Below are 23,315 nucleotides of genomic sequence, written 5' to 3' on the forward strand. Positions count from 1 at the left end.
ATATTAATTTTAATTAAATCTCTGAAGGCCTGGCCAAATATTTCCATTTTCCGAGCATGTCCCTTGATCACGGAGCTTATATTCCCTTGAAACAAGATCGGTGGGAGGAGCCACCCTCCCTCTGCCTCTGCCTCCTGCTCTGAGTGCAGGGAAACGGACGGGACCGTCAGGAGGGAAGCGGGAGGAACTCAGGAATGCAGGCCCTACTGTGTGCCAGGCACTGCGCTTGGGACTTTCCACACGTTGTTTAATCCAAGAACACAACGGACATTTCCATCCCTGTTTCAGAGCTGTAAACACTGGATCAGAAAACCAAGATATCTGTTGAGGATTTCAAAGCTGCTAAGGTCATGCTGGTGACGTCTGCGGTTTTGGGCCCCCTCGTACCCACTCCTGCCGTCTGGTGACATCACTTTGATGTTCCCGTAGAGTCCGCCCTGTCCCCCTCAGTACAATTCTGGCTGAGCTGACCGAGCCCTGACCGTTCAGGGCACTTTATCCCTCGGCCACAGAGACTGGATTAGGAAGGGCGTGGGACCCACACCTGCCCCCGAGGTTTGATGCTGGGCCTCTGATCGCAAGCATTGGGAAAACATGGCTCTTCCTACTGAGTCTGGAACTGGCAGAGCTGCCACCTGGAGAGATGCTGGCACTGGGAAACCAGACCCAAGGGGTGGAAGAGCCGGGGGAAGATGGACACGATGCACAGGGTGGTCTGAAGGGAGGCCACCTTGCCCCTCGGAGTCATTTAAACCTCCTGTTCCCCATCTGCCACCCCCCGCACCCCGCAACCCACGTCACAGAAACCACTTTGAGTCACTTAAACACAGAGCGGTTTCCACTCCAGCTGGAAGAGGTGGCGCACCATGAAAAAGACCCTTCTGGTCAGAGGACCATCTCAGATCTGGCCTCCTGCCTGCCCGGCTCTGACCTGTCTCCCTGAGGTGGCCCAGCTCCTTGTGCCCTCTGACCACCTGTGGGGCCCTGGCTGCCTCTTCGGCCCTTCAGCTCCTTTTCTGGCCCTTGGTCCTGGACGCCCTGGGGCCCCAGCCTCTCACCCGGGGGCTGGAGTGCACTTTGGTGTTGAGCCCAGACCCACGGCTAGAGGAGGGTCCAGCTGCCCAGAGACCTCAACGGTGAGACAAGATCCAACCCCACGCAGGGTGTGTGAACACACACACACACACACACACACACGTCCCCTATGCAGCCGTTTGTGCGGTAGCTGTGGGGAGGGGTCTGGGGGTCACACTCAGAAACACGCGGTAACAGATTGCTCGGGGGGGTTGTCTTTGCTGGCAGAATATCTTCCTGAATAACCTGAGTTTTCTTAAAATGAGCAAATTGGGAAAATATGTATTCATCATTTTCTGGTTTAAAAATTAACCGTAGGGCTTCCCTGGTGGCGCAGTGCTTGAGAATCCGCCTGCCGATGCAGGGGACGTGGGTTTGAGCCCTGGTCTGGGAAGATCCCACATGCCGCGGAGCGGCTAGGCCCGTGAGCCACAACTACTGAGCCTGCGCATCTGGAGCCTGTGCTCCGCAACGAGAGAGGCCGCGATAGTGAGAGGCCCGCGCACCGCGATGAAGAGTGGTCCCCGCTTGCCACAACTAGAGGAAGCCCTCGCACAGAAACGAAGACCCAACACAGCAAAAATAAATAAATTAATAAAACTCCTATCCCAACATCTTAAAAAAAATTAAATAATACATATGAACGATTGCAAAAAAAATTATTAAAAATTTCAAGCAGAAGACAATACTCCCCAGGGAGAATGGGAGCACATATTTTCCCACGGTCTTTCCAATTCCATATACCACCAACTCTTAAAAGTTTTACCAATCTAATGGGCAAAGCCCGAAATTAGAGTTTTTATTGAACCTGCAGTTTCTTGCCTGGAGAGACTGAGCTTCTTTTCACTAGTTCATGGCTGTTTGTTTGCCTCTGTGTGTGAAGTTCCTGCTTACATTCTTTGCCATTGTTTCCACTGAGTTGTTTGTCTTCTGCTTATTATGTCAGGGGCTCTTTACCTTTGTGAATGTTGGTGCCTTTCCTGCAATAAATGCTGTAAGTGTCCTCTCCCGGGCTGCCAACTGTGCTTGAAACCTGTTTATGGTGTCATTTCCCATACAGACCTTTCTGTTGTATGTGCTCAGAAGGGCTCCTTTACGGCGCCTCGGTCTTTGGTTTTACTTAGAAGGGCTTTCCCCCCCTCCCCCAAGTTCAGAAGTTTATGCCACATTTTTTTCCTTGTGCTTTTATAGATTCTTTCTGTTCAGAATTCTGAGCTCCCTGAAATTTACCGCTGTGCAGCTGTGAAATGGATTGCCCATGTTGCTGTGCCCAAGATTCCCGTTTCTTCACCAGACTGTGTCTGAACTTTCTGTACTGTTTCACTGCTACTGTTGTTGCTGTCATTACCGTTACGAATTTGGGGGCTATTCTTGTGCCCTCCACACGAGGCTGAGGAATCAGTTTGTCAAGCTTTCAGAAAAATTGTGTTGGGTTTTTGATTGCTGTTACATTGAATGAATTTATTGGTGACTATGTTTATTTACTGGACACCAGAGGTAAGACATTGAGTTAATTATTGCTCCTCATTTCATGGCCCACTAACATCATCCACACCACGTCTACCTCTTATTTTATAATATTTTTGCCTTTTCCCCCGATCCTCACACCTATATAAACACCTACTGATTTGTTAGATACGTGTTTTTGGATAGTTATTGATCCTTACAAAATATTTAGTATTGTTTTGTATCAAAGTATCAATACTGGGCTTCCCTGGTGGCGCAGTGGTTGAGAATCCGCCTGCCAATGCGGGGGACACGGGTTCGTGCCCCGGTGATCAGGGAGGATCCCACGTGCCGCGGAGTGGCTGGGCCCGTGAGCCATGGCCGCTGAGCCTGCGCGTCCGGAGCCTGTGCTCCGCAACGGGAGAGGCCACAACAGTGAGAGGCCCACGTACCGCAAAAAAAAAAAAAAAAAAAGTATCAATACTATAGCTTTTCCTAATCATCCTGATGTTTTAAGGTACATCCATGCAGCTGTCTGTCTAGCAGCTGTGCAGTACTGCATGTCTTCCGCAGCATCGATCCCAGTTTTCTTAGGCAGCCCGCTGGTGATGGGTCCCAAGGATGCCTCCAAGCCCTCTGATTCCATAGACACCGCTGGGGTCAGCCTCCTCACGTGGCCTCCTGTGGACGTCTGAGCACGTCTCTCGAGGCTCTGCGGCCAGCGGCGGCCTTGTTGCATCACCTAACTTGCGCTGAGCGCTGTGTGACCGCTCTGCAGACTGGCTGTGCCTGCTTGTATTCCCAACCAGTGTCTGGGTCTCTCTGACTCCCTGAGTCTTTGCCAATGTGGGTACTTTCTGACTTGCTAATTTCTGCCTCTGTGGTGGGGTAACTGAATGCGCATTTTCTGATTACGAATGAAGTCAAGCACCTCTCCACACGTCCTTGACAGCGATTTGGCTTTCTCTGCTATGAGTTGTCCAATCATATCCTTTTGCACCGAGATTGGTTATTTCGTGGTTAATTTGTAGGAGTTCCTTGCATATTCTTGGGTCTCAGCTATTCCTCAGCTATCACTCGGCAGTATCTTTGACTATGTGTCTTTATCGGACAAAAGTGCTTGTTTGTGATGGGGGCAATTCACTCGATGTTCTTCCCTTATGATTTGTGTTTTATGTCTTGTTTAAGAACTCTTCATCCTTAGACCACAACTCTATTCTCTCACTTGCTCTCCCTATTAGCTTTACAGCTCCATCTTCCGTATTGAGGTTCACCCTCGTAAATGATCAATCTGTATCTCACACGTGAAGTTCCCCCGAGCCCATGGTCCAAGGTAGGGACTCAACTTTATTTTGCTATGTGTAACGAGCCCTCTCCCCACTGCTGTCCTCTCTCCTACACAGAGCAGAGGTGTTTGGCAGGCCTCCTGGACTGATTTCTGATCTGGAAGCGAATACATCTCACATGTTTGTGTATAAAGGGTGGTGGCCTGTGGGCCTGGGTGTACCGCCTTTATCAGGCTGAGGAAGTTCCCATCTAGTAAATCTTTTCTTGGAGTGCTTATCACACATAAATAGGTATTGAACCTTCATAAATGCCACTTCTCTGTCTATTGAGATAACTGTGTGACCTTCCCCTTAGGCTATTAACGGGTGGCTTGCATCGATAGATTTTCTCATGTTAAATCATCTTTTCATTCCTTGTATAAATACTATTAGGTACGTTATTGTCGTAAAGTGAATCGTTCTTTGAGGTGTACCTTGCATACAGAAGAGAGACGGGATGGTAAGTGAGCACAATTCTTGATCAAGAGACAAAACATGACGGTCTGCCCAGAAGACCACCCAAGAGTAACCACCCTTCTTTCCAGCACGACTGATGGCTTCGCCTGCTTGTAAATTGTATAGAAATGGAATCATAGGATAGATTAAAATACGTTTTGAAATTAAATTAAAATACGTATTTAATTAAAATACGTTTTCAGATACACGGTTGGGTTTGTTTAGCAAATACTAGATTTAGAATCTTTGCGTGTGCGTTCGTAGGTGACATGTCTCTGTGATTTTCTTTACTTGTCCTGCCCCTTTCCAATTTTGGAACCAGTATTCTTCTCACTATGTAAGATGACTAGGGCAGCTTTCTCTCTTTCCTTAGTTTTGGGAACGACTTGTCTATTATTGGGAGCTTCTGTTCCTTGAAAGTTTGGTTGAACTCACTTGTGAAATGATTTGGGCCTGAAGTTTTTGGGAAAGTATGTATTTGATATTATTTTAGGTTTTTTAATGGTTATTGATCTATTTATATCTTCTATTTCTTCTTGTTCCGATGCTGGCCTTTTATACTTTGCCAGAAATTTATCTATTTTGTCCAGGTTTTCAAATTTGTTAGACATACAACATTTCATAATATTCTTTTACTTGGAAATCTTTCTTATGTCTGTAGTCATCTTCTCTTTTTTGGTCTACATTTTATTTATTTGCAATTTTCTCCTCTTTTCAGAGATGTGAGAATTTTGAGAAGTTATCCTTTTGTTCCTGATTTTGCTTTATTACATTATTGGTAGAGACTGGTTCATATGATACTGAGTTTTTAAAAAATTTAGACAGGCTTCATTGGTGCTTTAATAGATCGTTGATTTTGTGAATGTTTTGTATGTGCTCAAAAATCACACATTTTCTCTCTATGGGGAGGAACGTTTCACACAGATTAGCTTAGGCTTGTTGTTTGACATATTCATGCTTGTGAGAGAGTTAAAATAGTCAACCACAGTTCTGGAGTTATCTATATTTTTCCACAGTTCTTTCACTTGCTATACATTTTTTTTTTTTTTTTTGCGGTACGCGGGCCTCTCACTGTTGTGGCCTCTCCCGCTGCGGAGCACAGGCTCTGGACGCGCAGGCTCAGCGGCCATGGCTCACGGGCCCAGCCGCTCCGCGGCATGTGGGATCTTCCCGGACCGGGGCACGAACCCGTGTCCCCTGCATCGGCAGGCGGACTCTGAACCACTGTGCCACCAGGGAAGCTCACTTGTTATACATTTTCGAGGAAGTATTTTAGGTGAACATATGCTCATTATTAGTATTATATATTCTCAATCCATTGTTTTTTAACGAAATCAAATGCCCTCTTTTGTCCCTTAGGAAGTTTTTGCCTTGGGTCCTCTTTTTTCCCCTTTCTGATATTAAAGTTCTGTGCTGACTTTCATTCCTTATTTGCCTCTTTCTATTTTCATCCCTTTTATCTCCATCTTTTTAAATGTGTCTCTGGTATAATCCACATTACTCGATTCTTTAAAAAAAAAAAAAATTCCTCCAAGACTCCGTGTCTTCTGTTTGGTGCAATTACCCTATTTATACTTAGTTTCATCCCAATTACATTAGGATCTATTGCTCCCAAATTCATTTTTGTTTTCTGTTTATCATATATCTTTTATTTTAAAAATTTTGCCGTATTAACAGGTAGACCATATTTTTGTGCTGTTGGTTTGAAAGTGGGGCGTTCTGTTTAAGTATTTTAGTGCTTCCCCCAACATGGAGACTTTTACTCAGAAGTGCTTTTACCCAGTGCGGCACATTCTCAGTCAGAGCAGCTTATGCTTCCAGAGGGAATGAACTTGGCGGGGTGGGGGCATCACGGGAGCCACCATCATGGGGAACTCGAGGACCAGCTCAGGTAAACAGGTGGCCGCCAGCAATTCCTTCTCTGCTGAACCTGTTGCTGTTCCTCGAAGCACCAGGGGTGGGGTCAGTTTCCTCCCTCTGAATCTGGGCTCCAACCTATTAATATTATACTTAGATTTTTGGAAAAATTTTAACGTGTGATATGGGTTTACATAGTTCTATTTTTTATATATTCTTTTTATATATTCTTTCTCTTAGAAAGAGGCGGAAAGTTTTCCACCTACCTCCATGCTCTTAAATTGAAACATTTTTTTAACTTTCTTTTATGAACAACTTTTCAGTTAAAAGGTAAATCAAAAGGAAGATAAAATTACTTAAAAATAAGCAATGAGAATATAATATGTCAAAATTTATACCCTGTTGAGAATCAAAGCACATGTTTATTTTAGAACAAAAATGCATTTACTTGGAAACCAAAATGGCTTAAAGTCACTAAAAGTTAGCTGAGAGTTCCCCAAGACCACTTTAATTTTTTTAACTCTAGGGATGAACATATAAATATATATGTAAATTTTAAAAACGGGCCTGAAAAATACTTTCCAGACTACTCACAGAGATCAGTCCTAAGTGGGAAAATGCAGTTGGAGAAAAAGGGAGTAATTACAAAGGGACACCTTTCTTTTTTTTTTTTTTGCGGTACACGGGCCTCTCACTGTTGTGGCCTCTCCCGTCGCGGAGCACAGGCTCCGAACGCCATGGCTCAGCGGCCATGGCTCACGGGCCCAGCTGCTCCGCGGCATGTGGGATCCTCCCGGACTGGGGCTCGAACCCGTGTCCCCTGCATCGGCAGGCGGACTCTCAACCACTGCACCACCAGGGAAGCCCAGGGACACCTTTCTTTATGTTTGATTCTATAAACTTCTGTATTGATTGACTCTTTTACAGGGAGAATATATTTCTCTATTGCCTTTGCTTTGTAAGACCAATTTTTTAAAAATTAAAAAGATCACGCCAAACACATTTTCCAAACACAGTGCAAATAAAGCAAATTAACAAGAGGGTAACACCCCCAAATCTATCCACTTGGAAATTTAAAAACAAATCTAACTAACGTGACTTAAACAATAAATCAAAACTGAATTACCAACTATTTAGAAATGAACAGTAATAAAGGCACTGCTTATAAAAACCCACAGGATACCGCCCAAGACGTGTGTACTTAGAGGACAAGAATAGCTTTAAATGCGGTCATTAGAAAAGAGGAACATTGAAAACATAAGGAAACTGAGCGCTACCTCAATAAGCTGGAAAGGAACATCAGAATAAATTTGAAGAAAGCAGACAGAAGAAATTCATGAAATAAAATAAAACAATAGATCTGGGCTATAAAAATGAAAGATAATTCTTTGAAAAAAATTGATAAACTAGACAAAACTAGCAAGACTAATCAGGAAAGCACACCGCCAACCATAAAGATGACGAAAGGGTGTTACAGATACACAGATGTGCTAGGAAATTATAGGGAAATGCAAATTTTTTTGCCAATAAATTTGACAATCTAACATCAGGTGAACAGTTTTTGGGGAAAACCACGCACACACAAAGTAGGAGACACTACCAGCTGGCTCACGCCCTCACCCCAGTCCTTCCAGCCGGCCCGTCTCCACGGCAGGGGGAGACCTGGAGACTGCATTTCCATGGGCCCTTGAGCTGGGGGTGGGCGCGTGCCTGGACCCAGCCAGGACTCCAGGGCTGAAAGGGACGGGTGGGAGCAGGTTCCTGCCAGGGACCAGCTCCTGTGGCAAAGGTGCCTGGTGGCAGGTGGCGAGGGCCATGGGGGGTTTCTGCTAGGAGGGTCTCTTAGAGGGGTTGGGAATTGCTCCTCACTCTTGTCTATGTCCCTCAGCCTCCCAGAAATTCCGGAAACTCTCCAAACCCTGTAAAATGCCTTGATTAGCCAGTTGGGGTCTAGGACCAGGAACTCTGGCCAATGCAGCAAAGTTGACTCAAGAAGAGGGAAGGAAAAAAAAAGGAAGAAGAAGGAAAGAAAAAAAGAAGGCATTGGGTCCAGATACCTTTACGGGGAGGTTCTCCCAAACCATTAAGTCACAGATGAGTCCTATGCCGGAAACCCTGATTTGTGGGTTCACTCTCCCAATTTTTATATGTTCTTAATGAATTCAAGCTACAGTCCAACTGCAGTCCAGTGCAGTGTGAGGTGACCAAACAGGCTTCTGGACTGGAGTTTGCTCGTGGGGGCTACAGTTTGCCCTTCTGAGGTGGTCAAGATGAGACAATGGGGCCCAGAGGCTGGGGAAGCCTCACTCGTTCATTCCCTGAGTTCTCCCTCATGCTCAGGCTGTTCTAGGCCTGGAGCAAAACAGACCCCGCAGTCACAGAGACCGGGGGGCACCCTCCTGGCCGAGCGATGGCCAGTGCAAAGGCACTGAGGCAGGAGTGTGCCTGTCATGCCCAAGAGGCTGCAGTCAGCACCCCGGGAAGACGAGTCAGAGGAGTGACGTTAGACCTGAGGGAGGGACGGTGGGAGGGAGGCCGCCAGTGCCCAGATGAGGGGCTGGGGCCGGGGTGGTGGCTGGGGCGTGGGGTTGGTCTCACCAGATGTCTAAAGGTAGGGCTGACAGCAGTTGTGGATGGGTTCCACGTCGGGGTCGGGGGGCAGAGGTGTCAAGGGTGGCACCCTGGAGATGCAGGCCAGGCCCCGAGTGTCCTGGGAGGCCAGGCTTTCCCAGGCCAGGGCGGGGTGTGTGTGTTGGGGCAGGGGGCACCGAGCCACAGGGCTCAGGGCAGAAGGGGACAGTGTGTGGGGAGGGGGACGTGACGGGTGGGTGGCAGAACTTGGGAAGGTGTCTGGCCCTGATGATGCCGCTAACTGCATTTCTAAGCACATCTTTTTTTTTTATTCCCGTGATCGGAAGTGCAATTTTGCCGCTATTGAAATACAATGTGCCTTCTCTTTCTTGGTCTCTCTGCTGTAATTGTGAACCCCTGGCACTGCGCCTCGGTGCTGGCCGGCTGGCAGATTCATAATTTCAGGCTGACACCATAGTAACCACTTAGTTTGATTCAAGATTCCAGTGTCATCCCTGGCTACGCCTGGGTAGAATGGGGGGAGGGGGGGGCCCTGAAGACAGCTACCCGCAGCAACGTCCACTGTCTCTTCCTCTCCAAGGAAAATGTACACAGAAGGCTTGGCCTGGCCTCTGTGGTGGTGGGTTGGTTTGGGGAAACTGGGTCTGCTTGTCACTTCTCCTCCCGGCCCCCGGCCCCCAGGTGGTGACAGGGGCAGTGGCAGCTGTGATGACAGAGGTGGGGCCGGCACTGCAGGGATAGCAGTCGGCTTGGGGAGACGGGCCCCCGGCACGGCTGACCGCCTGGCGCTGCACCCCAGCCTGGGGTCCCGCAGGCCAAGGCTCCCCACCGCTCAGCAGGGGCCTGGGGTTGCCCTGCCTTCCAGCCCCTCCAGCGCGGGCTCACGTGGCCTCTGCAGGTGAGACGCCAAAGCCACTGCTGTCGCCCACCCTCCCGGCTGGCGCTGGGCCTGCCTCAGCCTCCCCGTCCCTCCTCCAGACACCCCGTGGGCTGTGCCCACCCCTGCTGCTGGACTGTGCTCCCTGGCACGGGCTGTGGCACCACAAGCCCTGTGATTCCTCCCCGGTCTGAGCCTCACTTTGCTCATCTGTGAGATGGAGACCAAGGCAGCCCCTCCTGGCAGGGGTGTGAGGGCCCAGGCCCCCAGGGGACTCCCAGGGCCTCTCTGGACAGCGCGGCCCCCCTGCTTCCCCCAGGGTACGCCTGGCTGGGGCGGGGGCGCTCCCCCGAGCACAGCGGGTCCAGGCAGGCGCTAACGTCAGCTTCTCCCGGCGGTTCTGCTTTGTCTCCTGCCGGTGGCTTGCGGTCCGCTCCCTCCCTGGAGGGGGACGTGGCTGTTGACTGTGCCAGGTTTACTTCCGGCCGGTTTAGCAGAAGGAATCTCTGCCTCAGCCCACGGGTCAGTCCCAGGTGGGCCCTGCGTGGCCATGGGTCCTGTATCCCCCAGCCTGCTCCCCGCCCACCGACCATCACTGTTTCCACGGCGGGAGTGATCTACAGTGGGCCTGCCCCAGGAGGCATGGCTCCAGCAGGGGCTGGGGTGCACGTCACGTGGGGGGATCTGGAAAGGTTTTGTTCAAATCGCAGCAGAGTCCTAGGGCTCCGTCAGAAAGACAGGGAGCCGGCACTGGTCCTGCTGGTCCAGGGATGTTTACTTCCCCATCACTTCTTTTTTTTCTTTTTTTATAAATTTATTTATTTTATTTTATTTTATTTATTTTTGGCTGCGTCGGGTCTTCGTTGCTGCGTGCGGGCTTTCTCTAGCTGCGGCGAGCAGGGGCTACTCTTCGTTGTGGTGCGCTGGCTTCTCACTGCGGTGGCTTCTCTTATTGCGGAGCACGGGGTCTAGGCACAGGCTTCAGTAGTTGTGGCACGCGGGCTCAGTAGTTGTGGCTCGCGGGCTCTAGAGCGCAGGCTCGGTAGTTGTGGCGCACGGGCCCAGGTGCTCCGCGGCCTGTGGGATCTTCCCAGACCAGGGCTTGAACCCGTATCCCCTGCACTGGCAGGTGGACTCCCAACCACTGCGCCACCAGGGAAGCCTCCGCATCGCTTTTTGAGCGTCAGGACACTGGGGGCCCAGATTTTACATCCAGATGGGAAAATTCAGAGTCACAGTTTCATTCAAATAGTCAGGAAAATGCGAATCAAAAATACTGTGTGTCATTTGTCTCCAAACCCGGTATGTTGTGTTGAGCTGGCGAAGAAGACCTTGGGAGCTGTGGCTTCCATGTTTGGGTGAGCTGTGGACACGCGTGACCTCTGTTTCCAAGCAGAGGGGCATTGGTGGGGCTCCTCTAAGGGGAAAAGCCTGGTTCATTATCTCTTGGTTCTAGTAAAAATTGACCTCCTCACTAGAGAACATTGGGGGAAATACTCAAAAGCAGAAAGATATTATCAGAGGATGGGGGGGGCCCTATTTCCCCTTCCCCTAGGATTTAGCGACCCCAGATGGGCTGAAGCCATGTCACCTGCCAGCTTCGGGGCCTCCCCTCTGAGCCACTTCCTTCCGTGGAATGGGTGCAGGATGGGTTTGTGGGAGGACAGTGCTGGGCCTGGCTCGGGAGGGGCTCCAGGGGCAACAGCTGTTAGTGTTCTGCTCCTCCCATGATGCTAGAAAAACTTTCTCACCACATTTAAAAAAGCCGTTCTGTGGTGGAGATTTTGAGACCCAAGATGAGCCATCTTCCACTGCTGCCTGGAGGCCCTGCCGTGCCCTCGGGCGAGCTGGGGGCCTTCCGCTCCTGAACCCCCACTCCCCAGGCGTGCCAGCCAGCGGCAGGGCAGTGGGGGTCTTGGGTTGAGCTGTGGGCGCCCCCTCCACAGGAGAAAGCGGGGCTCCCGGCAGATGGAGGTTTGTGGGGGAGGGGACAGTTGTGGCAGGATGCACTTGGCCCGTTTCCTAGGAAACCCAGCGAGGGAGAGGGAGGAAGGGCCGCTGGCTGCTCCTGGGACTCTCGGGGCACAGGAGGGGGCCCCTGCAGCTGGCCCTGTGGTTTCAGCCCCCAGGTCTCCCTCTGGGTGAAGGGTGGAGGGGGCCTCGGGCGCCGTGATTCCCGAAAGCTGTGTGGGCTCTGCCTGACCTCAGTCCAGAGCCTACCTGGGCACTGCCCGGCCAGCTCCCTCGCTCTGGCGATCCTTCACTCCAGGGGACCCTCCCTGGCTGGACCTTGTCCCTGTGGCTCCTCAGATGCAGACCGCATCAGACTTTGCTCCAGATCACCCCGGCGAACGTTGTTCCTGGCTCTCTCTCTGCTCAGGGTACCTTCCTTCTCCCCCATCCCCCACCCCAGGTCACCCCCGGGAGGTCAGAGAAGCCTCGCGCTTAGTCAGCAGTGGGGGACCCCTGTCTGCCCCCACCTCCAATTGTGCTCGTAATGACCTGCCTCGCCCGCAACACACAGTGCTCCTCTGTGTGTCCCGTCTGTCCCCGGTTTTCACGCTTCTGCCATGTGCCAGTGCATCCGGTCTATCACCTCTGACCTTCACAGCAACCCGGGTGTGATGCCTATTGTGCAGATGGGGAAACTGAGGCTCAGGGAGCCCAAGACTTCACAGCTGGCAGAGCCGTGCTGCCATCAAGGTGCCAGTTTCTGAACGGGATACCAAGGTCAGTCGACAAGGGACGGAGCACAGTGGAGCTGGGGGTGTACAGGGTCCAGGAGCAATGCCCGTCCCCATCTTGACCTTCAAGTCTTGGCTCTGGTCCCGGGAGAGACCACCCGGAGCACCCAGACCTGCTCCAGGAGAGAAGTGAACCCCGGGTTGTCAGCTGCAATTACCCAAAGCAACTGCCTCGCGCGGGTGCTTCCGGGGTGATCTCTGTGACCAGCTGTGCGGAGAAGGCATTTTGAGGCTCTGTTTGAAGAAACCGTCATGACTTGTGTAAATGTGCATTAATGAGCTATGTCCTGGCCAAGACACGGAGTTTTCCTTAATGTTCAGCTGATGTGCAGGAAGCGCCCATAAGTTGGGAGCAGAGGGACCTGTGGGGACCTGGGTTCGGTTCCCGCACAGCCGCTCTGCTGGGGTGGGAGGGCTGCCCTGCGCCGCCCTGGGAGCGCTCAGAGCCCATGCTCCCGCCTGCCTGCCGCCTCCCCCGGGGCCCTGCGGAGCCGCGGTGACAAGGGTCCCCGCAGAGCCCACTGCCCAGGTGTGAATTCCGGCTCTGCCACCGAGAGCTGTGCGGTTGTGCACAAGCTGCTTGGGTCTCTGTGCCTCAGCTTCCCCATCTGGTAAATTGGGAAATAACAGTCCCTGCTTTAGAAGATTAAATGAGTTAATGCATGTAAGGCATTTAGGACCGTGTCTGGCACTGTGGAAGTACAAAATCGACACGCAGGTAGAGATGCTCGGGGCAGGCCGCACGCCCCAGGCTGGGCTCTCCCCACGGCCTCCTGCAGGACCCTCCGGGGCTTTTTGTGCCCCGAGCCAGCCCTCTGTCCCGGCGCCGGCCACAGCACGCGGAGCCGCATGTGAGCCCAGAGCCACTGAGCTGAGCGGCCGTCAGGGCAGGGACCCCATTGGATGGGTGGGACTCACAGAGGCAGAGGGCAAAGGACCCGCTCCCCTGCCCCTGCGCCTGCTCTGGGGCCACAATCTCAGGGTCTCACAGCTTTTCTACTGGCTGCCTGGGGACTCTGGCACTTCCCTACGCAGTACTTTCCAGGACCACGAGGAAGTGGCCTGGAGGGTGACTTGGTAAAAAACACCTCGAGGAACCCTGATACATTTCCTCCCCTACCGAGAGCCGCTGACACTGAAACGATGACGTTAGAGAAGAAGCACCTGCAAAGACTTGTGATGCAAACACGGCCCAAAGCCTCAGCCCTGACCAGAGCCCCCAACTCTGGGGAAAGGAGTGGGTGGGTGGGTGGGCGTGCGGGGCCTCCATCCCGGGTCCTGCTCGGCAGAGGCAGGTGGACGCACGGTCATCGCCCAGCCGTCCCCTGGGCTCCGAGTCAAGGGCCGGGATCAGAGGGGCGGGTCCAGCCGCAGGCCTCAGCAGCAGGACCCCGGGCGGCCCCTTAGCGGCCACCCAGCCGAGGTGTGATGCCTGGCACCTGCCGCCCTGCTCTGGTCTAGCTCCTCCCCCACCCCCCGGGGCAGGACCTGAGTCCAAGGCAGCTCTGTGCGCCCCCAGCTAGTCTTAGGGGAGTACGGAGAGGACAGCGGGGACCAGGTGAGGGGCCTCGAATGCGGGAGCAGAGCGACGAGGGCAGTGCGTCGCCACATTCAGGGCAGTTCCCGTCCCGGCCGGGCCCGGGCAGGGAGAGGAGAGAAGGCCGCAGTCTGGAAGGCAGCCTGTTGCGGGGGGAGAGGGGCTGTTTGGGCACAGGATCCACTGTCTCTTCCACCTTAACTGGGCTGTTCACCGCGGGGGCTGGGGGTCGTGGCGATCACAGAGGGGTCTAACCCTTGCTCCCGGGAGAAATTTACAGTATCTCCAACAGGGGCAGCAGGACCCAGCCAGCGGGCAGGGATCGTGGGCCGCATCCGGGCCGGGGCAGCGCTCGTTTGCCAGCCAGCTGGGAAGTGTTTCAGTCTCTTAGACGACCGGTGTAGCCATACCCATGCACACTGCTGAAGGCCAGCTCTGTCCCCTGAGCCCTCACCCTGGGGCCATGCCGGGGGGCCCTGTGCGGCCGGAAGGGGGAGGCCCGGGGAGGACAGCTGGGCGGAGGGTGATTCACCCGCTCGTGAGGGCGTGGGCAAAGGTTTGCAGGGAGCCCCGATGGTGAACCTGGAGCTCCTGGGCCATTCACTGAGGAGTCCCCAGAGCTTCACAGTTTCCACGGAGCTCGGAGGGGGGTGTGGGTTGTCAGACGGCCCTGGCAGCTAGCTGGGGCACGGCCCCTCCACGCTGTTCCATCTGCTGCTTCCCCTTCACCTAGAGAGGGGGGCGGGGGCCCTCTTGGACCTCAGGCAGGCTTTATGCTCTATGCATCCCCCAAACCCAGGCCCTAGCGCTTCCCCTCCTCCACCCCAGACCACCACAGAGATCAGCCTCTTGACAACAACAGCTCTGCCCGACTGGAGGGAATTTATCCGCCTGGCTGGGCCTGCTCCCGGCCCCGGAGGACCATGGCGCCTTCAATTACTCCAGGTGCAAATTCATTTCATCCAGATTTGCAGGATGGCCGCGGAGGGCTGTGCTCTGGCGTTATTGCAAAATGCATTATTTTCCCTCCTCTCTCGAAAATATTTATCTATGCTAATTTAGTGCAGGAGCCAGCTAAGTTCTGCATGGGGAATTGTCCTATTAATTCTGCTGCCTGGAAACACTGCGCCTGGCTGCAGAGACGTTCCCGCTGCCTCTGGCTGCAGGGTGAGGCCGGGCCACCTCCTCCCTCAGGTCGGACCCCCGGGGCCGGAATGGGAGCCGCTGCCTAGCTGGCTATTAGGAGAGGGGCTGGGGGCCTGTGTCTCCCACATACCTCCTTTACGGACTGAAAAAAAGAACCCTTTCATTTGGGAAACAAGGTGGAGAGGGCCAAGACGATCAAGTTTACAGACCTGGGTTCCTTTCGGATGCAGGTGCCACCCTTACCCGCTGGGTGGCTTTGAGCAAATGATGAACCTCTCTGAGCCTCAGTTTGTGCATCTATGAAATGAAACCGAAGGCCCTGCAGGAGGCTGCAAGGGTCACTCATGTGATGCTCTCAAAGCCACAGACACGGAGCAGGTGCATCAGAGATGAATTACTGGTGTTACCGGTTTGCATAGCCGAGCTGCCTAGAGACGGCTTTCACCGTGCGCCTGTGAGTTAGGTGTTCTGCTTCCTGTCTTGTGGATGAGCAAACTGCCTGCCTGACACCCCAGCAGACCTCCTGACGTGCAGCCCTGGTCCCACCCCGTCAGGGATCACTGTGCAGGCGGCAGTGTGCAGGCTGGAGCCCCGGGGGTGGTCCTGGAGGCCCCTCTCCTCCCTCCCTCTCCCACACCCAGCCAGCCCCCACAGCTTTCTTTTCGTGCCGTCTCCTGCCCAGGAGGCCGGAGTCACCCCGAGTTTCATTTTTGCTGCCCTCCAGCCCATCTTCCACACAGCTCTGATCCTCTGAAAATATAACCAGGATCGTATCGTCCGGCCACGCAAAGCCTTTGGGGGCTTTCGCAGCACTTAGGGCGAAAGCCTCTCTGGCGGCGTCCCGGGGAGCTGCCCCGGGTCGCTTCTCCCAACTCCTGCTTCTGCTGCGGACCTCACCTCCAGCTCTCCATGCGCTGGGACCCCCATCATTCGGGGCCGGGCTCCACCCATCAGGCCTCCCTGCCTCCTGGGCCAGGCCCCTTCTCTCTCCTTCCCCCGCGCAAACACCCGGCCCTGACGGCTTCCGTCTCCTCCCAGGTGGCAGCCTGACTGACACCCGTTTTCCCACCTCCTTTCCTCCTAACAAGGCTGGGTCGGGGTTCAGGTACCCGCCCTCCAGCGTGCTCCCCGTCCCGGGAGCACTGACGGGTCTAAACCAGTCACCACGACCTGATTCCTCGCAGCGCTGATTGCTTTAGAAACCGCAGGAGCCGGAGCCCAGCCAAGGAGATGCGAGGCTGCTTCAGGGGAAGACTGTATCGTTCTGTGTCCTCCATATCTTTTATTAAGGTATAACTTGCACAGAGTAAAATCACCCTTGCTAGGGGACAGTTTGGTGAGTTCCGAGAAAGGCACCAGCCATGGCACCACCACTACCATCAGGCTGTTATCACGGGTGGGGGCACCCGCCCCAACCTCCCCGTGCCCTCGGTCGGTGGCGTCCCCCCGCCCTGCTCCCGGCAATCCCCGAGCTGATTTCTCCTCTGAGAGCTGGGTGAGTGGAATCCCGCAGTGCGCAGCCTGCAGGCCTGGCTCCCTGCACTTGGGATCCCAGGTTCGGCCTCGTCCTGCGCATGTCGGGACTGCCTTCCGCGTACTGCTGAGCGGGGCACCGTTGAACGATCCCCTGGAGTTTGCTTATTCGTTTCCCAGTTGAGGGACATTTGGGCTGTCTCAGGTCTCAGTGATTAGGTATGGAGCTTCCATAACATTCCCATAGGGTTTGTGGGGGCCCCCCGGAGGGGGCTGCGGCATCCCGCACTAGACAGATGTGCATTTAACTTCGTAAGAAGCCACCGGACGCTCTTCCAGAGCCGCCGCCCTGCTGGCACCGGCCCAGCGATGTCTCAGTCTAGTTGCTGCAGTCTCATGCACCCTCGGTGTTGTGAGTTTTGTTTTGTTAAATTCCAGCAGGTCTGTAGCATTGTCTCACTGTGGTTTTAACTTACGTTTCCTTAAAGACAAATGATCCTGAGACTCTTTTGGGGTATCACTCGCCGTCTTTTTTGATGAAGTATCTGTTTGAATCTTGCGGACATTTTTAAAGTGGATTATTATTTTTCCTATTATTGAGTTTTGAGGGTTCTTTATATATTCTGGACACAGGCTCTTATCAGATACACAATTTCTCTCCGTGTTTGCATCCTCTTAACGGTATCTTTCAAAGAGTGGAAGTACTTAATGTTGATCAAGTCCATTCTTTTATGAAACAAACTGTGATTCTGGCATTGAAGCTAAGGAGGCTCTGCTTCACCGACAGTCACGGAGATTTCAACGTTTTCTTTTAGAAGTTTTACTGTTTTAGGTTTGCATTTAGCCCTATATTCCATTTTGAGTTAATTTTTTCATGTGGTTCAAGATACGGATTGACGTTGTTGTCACCCTACTTCCTCTTTTTCTTTTCTTTGGCCTGTGATGTATAACTGTTCCAGCTGCATTTGCCGAAAAGAGTATCCTTTCTCCGTAGAACTGCCTTTGCTCCTTTGTTAAAAATCAATTGACTATGAATGTGTGGGTCTATTTCCAGACTCTCTGTTCTGATCCATTCATCTGTGTGTCTGTCCCTTCTCCAGTACTACACTTCTTGATGATGGCAGCTTTATAATAAGTCTCTTTTTTTTTTTTTCCTAAAGCAACCTTTTTTTATAATAAGTCCTGAAGTAGCAAGAGTCTTCCAACTCTTCTGCTTTTTAAAAATTGCTTTAACTATTCTTGTTTCCTTGCCTTCCCATATGAATTCTAGAATCAGGTTGCAGATTTCTACAAAAACCCCACTGGGATTTTGATTGGAATTGCCTTGTATGTATAGATCAGTTAAGGGAGAATGGACATTTTAATTATACTCAGTCTTCCCATCCAGGAATATATATCTTTCCATTTTTTCAGGTCTTTGATTTCTTTCATCAGTGTTTTTAGTTTTCAGCATGCAGATTTTGAACATGTTTTTTGTAAGATTTATACATAAGCGTTTCATAATTTTTAAAGCCATTGTAAATGGTACTTTTTAATACTGATTTTGAATTGTTCATTTCTAGCGCATAAAAATTTGATATTTGCATATTGGCCTTGTGTCCTATAATGCTGCAAAGCTCAACCATTAGTTCTAGCAATGCCCTTTTAGAGTCTTTAGAACTCTCTACAGTGATCATTCTATTATCTGCATTTTTCAAACTGTATGCCTTTTATTCCTGCTTCTTGCTTTATTGCATTGGCTAGGAGCTCCAAGACAATGCTGCATAGAAGCAGTGAGAGTGGACATCCTTGCCTAGTTCTTGGTCTAGGATGAAAGCGTTCAGTCTTTTACCATTATGTGTGATGCTACTTGGAGGTTTCTCACAGATTCCCTTTATCAGGCTGAGGAAGTTTTCGGTCATGCATGGATGTCTTACTCGTCTTAAAAGGAGTCAGAAGGAGCAAGCTCCTGTTTTCTTCTGAACATTTTTGTATCTGGTTATGACGTCTGGAACTGTGGCAGTCATCTGTCACCATGAGGAGAGCCGGTCTGAGGAGCAAAGGTATCGCACTGATGATGGACGAGTGGAGAGACAGAAAGAGCCAGGGTCCTTTCCATCACTGGTTCACTGAATGAACAAGTCCTCGATCCTCCCCTACCAACAGAATTCCTATTATGTAGGAAAATAGGAAATCAAATAGTCTTATTGTTTAAGCCGTCACGTGTTGAGGTTTGGTTCCTTTTGGCCAAGAGCCACTTGCAGGTAGAGACTCTTTCTTTTCAGTGCTCATGCCCCATGCCTGGAATATAGCAGGCACTTGTTCAACGTTTGCCGCATAAGTCAGCAGTGCCCAGAGCCTGCTTCAGCGTGGTGGGACAGCCCCAGGGAGAGAGCAAAGAACACTTCGGGATGTGGCATGTGTCCAGAGGATGACAGCTCCGAGCTCTGCAAAAGCAACTTCAGAAACTCAGCAAGGATGGACTGCGTTCAAAATCAGGCCTTGGTCTTGACGTGTGAAAGTGGAAAAGTGCAGGGAAGGAACGTCACTGGACAGGGGAGGCCAGCCACCCTGGGGGAACCTCACTCACACCCCCTTTCCAGGCCCAATGCCCAGTCTCTGCCGTAGGAGTGACTTTTCCTTTCTCAAGCAGCAGTCTGGGAGGCTGGCTCTTTAGTCGTGAGCCCTGTTTCAGAAGATAAACTACACAGATTGCAACCGGGAAGAGAACATGTCGTTCTTGCAAAATTCCCATGAGAAGTTGCTCTCCACCTAGAAATGATGCTCCTTTGCAATTTGCTGTTTCAGCTGGAGAACATCTCAGGTGAGGTGATGGCGTTACGAAGGCCGTCACCTCACCAGCCCGCCTTCCCGCCACTCCTGTCCCTGGGAGGTGACAATCAGGGTGAGAACACCCCTCCACGCCTTCTAGAGCTGCCTGGGGGAGATTGTCCCCACCCCCAAGGGAGCACATGAACCACGCCCCTCACGGCTCCCTTGGCTCCCAGGGCTGGACTGTCTCTCAGACTCTCCCTGGTCTTGACGCCCTGGCAGGTTTGAGAAGCCGGTCGGTACGCCCCCGTTTGGGGAGGAAGAACACAGAGGTAGACGCCCTTCTCATCACATCCTTTCAAGGCTACAGGATGTGAACTCATCAGTGACAGTGATCTTGACCGCCTGGCTGAGGGTTTCTCGTTTATGAAGTTATCCTTTCTCCTCTTGTCCACACTGAGCTCTTTAGCAGGAAGGGTGAACGTAGTTTTATGCCCATTTTATGGAGGTGGAGACTGAGGCATGGGCATGGAGTTTGCTGCCTGGTGGCCGAGCTGGCATTCAAACCAGACGGTTTTCTGGAGCCTTTCTGAAGACGGGCACACAGTGTGGCCTCTTGAAGGGACCAGAAAGCTTTAAGTGGGTGGGGTGGGCACAGAGGGGAGGGGCCCAGGAAGCCCCTGCTTCACTGAGAAGCCTCATACACAGGCTGTTCTCACCTAAGACCTGATGCTTCCCAGTTAACTTCCTCTTGGGACAGGGCGAGGCCTGTGCTTTCCTCCTATTTTGGTAACGGTTCCGGATTTCCCTTTGGGGGGTGCCCTCCCACGGAGAAGTTGGCTGTGGTGGGTCTCTCAGATGGCCCCAGGCTCCTCTGTCTACAGGGGGGCCGGTCACGTCCCCCTCCGGGGAGTTGAAGGGCGCCAGCTACCCGCTCTGCTCTCACTGACCACACTCTTGTTCTGGAAGGGCCGTAGGTAATACTGGTTTGGTCCCAAATGTTGCAGGTGTGCGGCTGGGGCAGAAGCCCTGTGAGCCATTTGCATCCTTGGGAAAATGGACACATGAGAGACCGAGGCTGGGATCCCTTGCCTCCCAGAGTCACTGGAGCTGGGACACAGCAGAAGCTGGAAGATGAGCCAGGAGCCTCCTGTACCAGCACCATCAAAGGGGTGGCCGAGAACAGGCAGGTGAAAAGATGCTCAACATGGCTAATTATCAGGGAGACGCAAATCAGAACTACAATGAGGTACCACCTCACACCGGTCAGAATGGCCATCATCAAAAAATCTACAAACAATAAATGCTGGAGAGGGTGTGGAGAAAAGGGAGCCCTCCTACACTCTTGGTGGGAATGTAAGTTGGTGCAGCCACTGTGGAGAATAGTATGGAGGTTCCTTAAAAAACTAAAAATAGAGCTCCCATATGATCCTGCAATCCCACCGCTGGGCATATACCCGGAGAAAACTCTAATTCATAAAGATACACGCACCCCTATATTCACAGCAGCACTGTTCACGATAGCCAAGACATGGAAGCAACCGAAATGTCCCTCGACAGGTGCATGGATAAAGATGTGGTACAGATGTACAACAGAATACTACTCAGCCACTAAAAAAGGATGAAATAATGCCATCTGCAGCAACATGGATGCAACTAGAGGTTACCATACTGAGTGAAGTAAGTCAGAGAAGAAAGACACATACGTACCATATGACATCCCATATATGCGGAATCTAGAATATGATACAAATGAATTTATTTACAAAACAGAAACAGATTCACAGACTTCGAAAACAGACTTGTGGTTGCCAAGGGGGAAAGGGGGGGCGGAGAGGGATAAATTAGGAGTTTAGGATTAGCAGATACAAACTACTATATGTAAAATAGATAAGCAACAAAGTCCTACTGTATACCACAGGGAACTATATTCAATACCTTGTAATAAACCATAATGGACAAGAATATTAAAAAGAATATATATATATATATGCGCGTATGTATAACTGAATCAATTTCCTGTACATCTGAAACTACCGGAACACTGTAAATCAACTCCACTACAATTAAAGAAAAGACACGGCCAAGCATCTCTGTGACCGTGGCACAGAAGGTGGGAGGCTTGCTGCAGTGACGGGCTAGTGGGCCATGGCTCCGGGCACCCCCCTGGGTTTGAATCCTGCCTCCACAACTGCCTGGTGACCCTGGACAGGTTTCTCTGAGCTGCAGTGATGCATTTTTAAAGCAGGAATGAGAGTAATAACGACCGCCTTCCAGGCCTCCGTGAGGATTCGGGGAGAGAGCGTACTTGATGGGAAGTGTGCACCTTTTCTAAAAGGTGGCACTGTCGGGTTCTGTATTAGCTGAAGAGCCAGGTAGCCAGCCATCACTACACACACCTGACCGGTGCCAGCGCCCACCGCCCCGCAGCCAGTGCGACCCCTCAGGTTGAGGGGGTCCCCACCAGAAGCAAAAAGACCTCCTGTGGCCTCATGACGAGGCTCTACAGATGACGAGGTCTTCTGAAGTACTGGGAACTGGCTAGGGACGCACGTCACTGTCTTTCTGGAGCCCGAGGGGGTTGGGGACCTGTGGGTCTGGGGAGCACCGGCTCCTTTGCTCAGACACACAGCAGGTGAGCGTGGCACCAGGACCCAACCCAGGCAGCCTGTTCCCAGGGACCATGCTCTTTGGGACAAACACCCACACGACGGGGAGGGGAAGTGTCCTGCCCAGCCACGCAAGGCCAGGCTCCGGTACCCGGGACAGCGGGTCTCCCTCCTCCTCCAGGGACAGGTGACCAGACGTGAGCTCGTGCCACATGCCTCTGGGAGCTGCTCACTGGGCTTCCCTTCCCTACGCCTCCACCGTCACTTCTCTGGGGGTCTCGACAGTACATGAAGTGACAAGTCTTTGTGCTTAATTAAGACACATTGCCCCACCAATTGGGGAGCAGGAAATGGCTGGGCTGTTTTACAAATAGAAACAATTCTTGTTCATTACCCCTTAATTGAGGCAACAAAGGGCTCTGGAAAACATCCATCAGAAACACATTCACGTTAGTCATGAGAGAGGATTGGGTTGAGGACCACACAAAAGCAACAGCCAATGTTCCAATCAGGAGTTATGCAGACAGAGGGAAACGAAGGCCCAGAAGAACAAATCCTGCGGAATTAGCCTAATTACACAGTTTGATGTGGTGGGAAAAAGTTTCCTGACTTATGGCCAACTCTTCTCTTAGCCTCTTTTTACCCCTTCTACTTCCCTGGTACCAGATGGGGAGGGGCAAGAAAAGAACCTCCCAGACACCCTGGAAGCACGGCCAGAGCAGGGAAGGGATGCACTGACAGCAAGTCTTGGAGGCCGAAAGGTGTAACCTGAACTCCAGATGTGGCCTGCCCGTAACCGTCACCTCCCTCTTCTGGCCACTCTGATTCTTGTGATGCGACTTGAGATGTAAGGCAGCTCCGTCTTGGTGTTGGTTTCATGGTCAGCTCGTGGCTGGTTGAAGCCCCTGAGCTGTTTTTATAGGATTTTGTTTTTCAGGCTGGGGCTTCTCCATCCTGTATTTACACAATTGAATTTTGGGGTGCAATTTGCGAGTTGGCACTCATCCCGTGGGTCCCAGCCTGTCTGTCTTGTCACTCAGTGGAGCTGAGTGAAGGTGGCTGTGGAGACCAAAGCCCAGCCTGCTGGCCCGTCTCCTCTGCTGGGGGCTGAGAAGAAGAGTGGCTTGGGTGCTCCCAAAACGAAGAGCTGTTCGTCCTTTTACTTTTATTTCCCTTGCTGGTCAGGAAATGACTGGTCATTGCGCAAAACTTGGAAACCACCGGAAAGTACAAAAAGCAGCAGTAAACAAATGAATCCCCTGGACCGGAGTCAACGTCTATGAAGGTTTTGTGCGTCTCCATCCAGCCTTTCTTCCAGGCCCGTGTCCCATACGGATGTGGCTTCTACTTTAACCTGTCTTTGGGGCCAACACTTTTTTCACACGATGAAAACTGCTCCTCATTATCTTAACGACTGCACGATATTCC

The sequence above is a fragment of the Delphinapterus leucas genome, chromosome 10, assembly GCF_059928025.1.
Source record: "Delphinapterus leucas isolate spDelLeu-1000000601 "Yukka" chromosome 10, BTC_Dleu_Yukka2, whole genome shotgun sequence".
NCBI lineage: Eukaryota > Metazoa > Chordata > Mammalia > Artiodactyla > Monodontidae > Delphinapterus > Delphinapterus leucas.